At 38.2% G+C, this 6,241-nt stretch overlaps 1 pseudogene; it reads left to right on the top strand.

Moving 5' to 3' along the window:
- Nucleotides 1-759: 759 nt before the first annotated feature.
- LOC110539840 (tripartite motif-containing protein 43-like) lies at nucleotides 760-5,823 on the top strand (annotated as a pseudogene).
- The last annotated feature ends 418 nt before the right edge of the window (nucleotides 5,824-6,241 follow it).

A 6,241-nucleotide genomic window follows, 5' to 3' on the forward strand; every position in this document is an offset into this window, starting at 1 on the left:
ATTTATGAAAGTTGGGGAGATTCAGCATAAATTCTACTGAGAGCATTGCACCATTCCATGGGTTGGGGTCCCAAACTGAAGAAAAAGGAAAGAGGAGCAGAGCAGCAAACATTCCTTCCTTCCTGTTTCCTTATATCAGATGCTATGAGAACAGATGCTTTGAACTTCTGCCACCATTATTTTTCACAGCAGATGGCCAATACCCTTGAGTTATGAGCCAACATAAACTATTATTCTTGTTAGTATTTTGTAGCAGAACTAAGAGAAATAACTATTACTGTTTACAATGTATCAAAAGGTGGAGCAGCTGAAACTTAAAGTCACATATCAAGCAAAAGCATTTACTAGAGAAGGTGTGAAGTAGGGTGTATTTTATTGGATAGACAAGAAGGAGGTGTTTTACTAACATAGACCAGCCTATGGAGTTGAAGGACTTTGATCACCTTACAGTGTATTTTTTCTACCACATCGAAGATGCCTTTGGCCTTGAACTAAGGTACCAATTTAAGCTGAAGCCTCTAGAAGAAATGCAGATGGGAAGACACAAAGATCATGAGTTCATTCTGTGTTTCCATCAGGAAAACTACAACAGGAAAGGGCAGGACCCACAACCCTTTGCTTAGTTTTCTTCTTGGTCATACAAAAAATGAAGGCTGTTTTGCCATAGACAGAATTGAATCACAACTCGACTCCGATTTTGTGCAGTCTCGTGTTGCTCTGGGGTCCAATAACAGTAATTCTGCTTCTTTCCTCAGGAAAATGGAGTCAGGCATCTCACAGGCCTTCCAGGAATCGCTTACCTGCCCTATGTGCTTGGGCTGCCTTACAGACCCAATCACCATAAGCTGTGGCCACAGCTTCTGTCGGGCCTGCCTCTGCCTTTCCGGAGAAGACCTGAAAATTCCTGTCCACTGCCCCATGTGTAGGCATCCATCCCAGCAGAAGGACTTTAGAACCAACGTTGTTCTGAAGAAGCTCGTGTCCATTGCCAGACAGGACATCCTCATGAAATACCTGAGCTCTGAGGAGCACAAGTGTGTGACCCACAAGGAGGCAAAGATGATCTTCTGTGAAGAGAACAGGGTCCTCCTCTGTCAATTGTGCTCTGACTCCCAGGAGCACAAGTGTCACAGACACTGTCCCATTGAAGCAGTTGCTGAAGGGCAATTGGTAAGTGATATTTCTAGGGGAAATGGAAAAGTGGAGAGAAGGAGCTTAGCGGAGCATATGAAGATCCATGTTCAGATTACAAGGAAACCATTGCATTCTGAATGATGGCATTTTAAAAACAGCTAATGGAGAAAGGGTGACTATTAAATGGAAGCATCCCTTGGGAAATCCATTACTGTAAAATAATTTCTAGTTTTGAAATATATTTTGTTGATGTCAGTGAGAAGTAACATAGTAAGTTCACATTTTTAAAAGTTGTATGTCACTGGAGATAAATTACTAAAAGTACATTGGAATTAGCTGGAGAGAAGCATTTGGAAATTCCAGTCAGATCCAAATTACCCAGACTTTGGTCAGGCTTACTAATCATGTTACTGAGTAAAGAGTTATTTTGCATTTTGTATTTCTATAGTCTGAAATCTAGAACTCATAGTTATCAAAGTCAGAAAATAAGAACATGGAGATTTTTCAACTTTCCCTGAAGTAAGTATTCATTTCTATTGTCTGTCCATCAGGAATATGAATGTGTTTATTCGTGTTTACAGGAGAAACTTCTAAAGCAAATGGCTTCTTTATGGGAGAAGATCCAAGAAAATCAAGAGAATCTAGAAGCAGAGGACAGAATGACATCACATTGGTCGGTGGGTATTGACTGATGCTGAAAATCATCTTTAGGCAACGAACTCTCTTGCAAACCTGCTCATTCACAAGTTGAGAATAAAGCATGGGTGTTGATACTAGGAGAAACTTTTCTGTAGGGCTCTAGTTCTGATTGTCATATACAATGCTGGACTCAGAGAGCATGGCCAGGCTATGGCAGAAACATTTAATAAGTGATCTGCTGATGGTTCAGCACAGTGCGTTTGACCTTATGACTGCCCCATGATGATTAAATAACATCTGCAGAGTGTCTTCTTTGAGTGAATGTGTGAATTAACAATGAATACCTTTTCTTCAGGAGGCTCAGATCTCCTTAAATTGATGAAAATTCATGGAGAAAATATTGTGTTGGTTTGTGCTATTAACAAAGAATAAATGAATAACAGAAAATAATTCACATTTCTGAAAAGTGGGGACAGAAAATCAGTGTGTGCAGCACACTTACAGGATCCTACTCGTCGACTTTAAACATAGAAGGAGTCAGTGGAAAGTATAAAATACTCTATAAATGTGACCTAGCATGTCCCTTTTCCTTTAGGACTATGTGACTCTTCGGAAAGAAATGATCAGGACAGAGTATAGGAAAGTACATCCAGTCCTCTATGAAGAAGAAAAGCAACATATAGAGTGTATGGAAAATGAGGGCCAAGCTCTTTTTGAGAAACTCAGGAAAAGCGAAGGCTTTTTTTTGTGATGGTGCACAAAAGGAATCAACTAATAGAAATGTATCCGGAGCTGATGACAATGTCCCAGCAGCCATATGTGGTACTGCTCCAGGTGAGCATGGAGGAGTGCTGAAAGGGCTTTGTTATCTGAGGCCCACACTGGGACTGTTACATCTAAGATAGCTGTCTACATTCCCTGCACTATTGTTAGTGGATTTTAGGGATAATCTGGAGACACTATGTTCTGTCATAACCTTAAAAGAGCAAGCTTTTGACCCTGTGTCAGTGGATTCCCCATTGAATATCTCGTTATTTTTTGCTTTTGTAGCTTGCTTCCATGAAATCTCAAGTTCAGTTATTCCTGTTACCGAACATTCATTCTTTTTTGCCTCTACTTGAAAATTATGTACAGTTTTAAAGAAATTTATAGTTGATGTCTTCTCTTTACAAAATGTAATTTTGTGTGTTCTTTGGAAGATGAAGCTTCGATGTATGGACTTCTTTGGTAGTGAATGATGGCCTGAAACTCAAAGTAATCCTGAGGTCTCAATACACAAAATTCTGGAATTATAGGCATGAAATGTCATTCAGGTTGAGGGCATAGTTTTAAAGTAGTCTTAATAAAAGCATTCCTGTGCATTGTTATCAGGCTCAAAGAAAGTCCCACATGTAGACAGCTGTGGGTGTAAAGCAATGTACATTCACTATGTATGCATGTTCTTCTTAATTATTGCCCTCATAGTCTGGTTTCATCAAGAATTCTCTTTTGCTCATTTGCTTGGTTGGTATTCTCTTAAGACACCAAAATAAATTTGAAAGGTCAATAAGTGTGATGATAACTAACATTTGTATGAATTTCATATACAAATGTTGTATGTCATTTCTTCAGAAATCTAATCTCTTCTTGTTGTGTTTTCAGGACTTGGAAGACATGTTCAGAAGGTGAGTATAGTCATCAGTGCAAGCCAGGATCCTTGAACTAGGCTATAAAATTGACCAACTTACCTTAGCAAACTAAAAATATACTTTTGATAGGAATACTCAATTGCTTGTGTATGAAGTTTGAGATTGGTTTCATGTATATGACATCTGTTCTCTTTTACCAGAAGGTGCCTTTACTTAGTACATAAGAGTGAAGCAGTGTATGTAAGAGGGCTTGGTGATAAAATATCTACTTTTAAAACCATAAACCTCGAGGTCCATTAGCAGCATTTTCTGATAGTAGAAGAAATAACAGGACACATAGACAAACAAATTAGTAGCAGAAAGTGCTCCAAGAAGTATTTAGGAGGAAACTACCCTGTCTCCTGATCTTGGGGTCAGAATTTTATCAGAAAATGCTTGTATGAAATATTTTCAGTCAACTGTTTAATTGTACTAATTTGTTTTACTTATGTGTGTGCATGCATGCATGTGTGCCATTGTACACATGTAGAGGTCAGAGGACAACTTTCAGGAGTCAGTCCTTTCTTTCCACCATGGGATCCAGGGATTGCACTCAAGTTGTCAGGCTTGTATGGGAAAGGATAACTCCTGAGTCACTGTCTGAACTTGGAGTGAGCATTTCTCCTCATCACTGTGATGGTGTCTTTAGCACCAGGCAGATCAAGGTCTTTTTCTCCTTGCAGGAGTGAGTCAGTGCAGCTGTGCATGCCCCAGGTGATGAAACCAGAGCTCAGTGCCTTGCCCATCACTGGACTGATTTCGAAGTTCAAGTGCTTTGAAGGTGAGTGTCAGCAGTACTGAAATGACCAGAGGTTCCCTCAACAATGAGATAACCTTAACACACATGATTTTCTTTTAATCTCCAGTGAAAAATATGTCAATGTCATTCTCATTTCTAATCATGTTTATTCACCTGGTCATTTAAACAAATGTAGATGAACATGAATATATTGTTATATGTGACCCAGTATGAAAATATAGTATCATTTGTCCCTTGAGACATAAGGAAAGATAAATTAATTGAACACAATCTAATTCATGTTAAATATACCCAGTGATGAAGATATTTGATTGTCTCTCCTTAAACATTTTAGCAGTTGAATTTATAAAGTACATGTACTTCTTAGATTAAAAAAACACAATACTTAGTGCTATACACTTGTAATCCCAACAGTATAATGTTGAGTCATGAGGATTGGCCATGAGTTTGAGGCTAGCCTGGTCAATATAGTAAGTTCCAGGCCAGTCAAAAATATATACCAAGACTGTATCAAACATAATTAAAGAAATAATCACAAAATAAGTAAATACACAGGGTGTATATCATGAGCAAATAAAAATAAAACAAATTTGAAGGACATAAGACAGTATCTAAAATTCCCTGTTACATCTAAATGTGAATTATACCCTCACAGGGAAAGAGTATCAGAGAAGCCAGGGGATAAAGGCAGACAGTTACAACCAGCAAACCACTTTTAATGCATATGTAGCCTTTCCTTGAGTATAAACATGAGTTTTTACATGTAAATCAAGATAGAATTATCATTGCCCCTCTCTTACAAATGCATTTTTATGGAGGCCCATGAGGACAGCCTTCACTCTAGACCTTGAAGCAATGCACACATCTTCCTTTTGCCAGGTGTAAGTAAAAGTCACCTGAATGAAGTAGGATGAAGCTCCCTCCTCTTTTTTTCATCAGGATCCCATTCTGTTTCTTGTGGAATTTCTTGACTTTGAAGTGTTTGAGCCACATTTAACCATCTAGCCTTAGATGTCTCTTTTATAATTCAGGCAATCTCCAGGTACCTCTCTGACCTGAGAAATTAAAATGCTCATTTTAATTAAAATGTTGCCTCTTTCCACAGTGTACATTTCATTTGAAAATGCAATCTTACCCTGTGATGAGATGACCCCATTTGATGTTTTGAGAAGAATCAGCTTTAGACCTTACCATCAGGAGACAATTTTGGAATCTACTGGACACTATATTGCCGCCTGGGGATCACAGAGCTTCACCTCTGGGAAATATTACTGGGAGGTGAATTTAGTAGAGCCATTGGATTGGTCTGTAGGAGTATGTAAAGATGGCTGCCAGCAGACTGAACCTGGGTGTGTATTTCTCCTTATGTGTGTGAAGCAGGGTAATCAGTACAGTCTCCTCACCACCTGCCCAGGATTTCATCATTATATAGAGAAACCAGTGGGTTGGGTTGGTGTGTTCCTTGATTGTGAGGGTGGATATGTAAGTTTCCTGGATGTAGCCAAAAGTTCCCTCATATACAGTTACCCTCCTGGCACCTTCAATTACCCTGTCAGGCCTGTCATCTCCTTTAGCTGCACATGTTCACAGGAAGCTGTAATCCAATACTTTAGTGCTGTTTAAGTATTTCCTTCTGTATGGTTATCTCTTCTTTTTGCAGATATATAATAAAATACTATTAAATATGGCTGACTATGTTTCCTTTTCATTTGTGGTCATCACCGTTTTAAAGTAGGTTTCTCTTGTTTCATTTTTTATTAGTCTTTGCATACATTTCAGAATTATCAATTAGCTATGATATCCAAGTTCAGAATTAAAGCGATTTTTAAGAATGCTCAGGACCTTCAGTTGGATTTAGCATTATAAAAATATTATTTAGATGTGGGATTCTATCTTAAAAGTTTCAAGCACAGATATGTATTTACTGGCTAATTTTGTTTTAACTTGACACATGATATTTTGGGTTTTGAGACAGGGTGATACCACTATCCCTGTTTTCAAATTATATTTCAGAGTTATAGAACTAAAAACACTTTGGCAT

Source organism: Meriones unguiculatus, chromosome 6 (genome assembly GCF_030254825.1).
Source record: "Meriones unguiculatus strain TT.TT164.6M chromosome 6, Bangor_MerUng_6.1, whole genome shotgun sequence".
Taxonomy (NCBI): Eukaryota; Metazoa; Chordata; class Mammalia; order Rodentia; family Muridae; genus Meriones; species Meriones unguiculatus.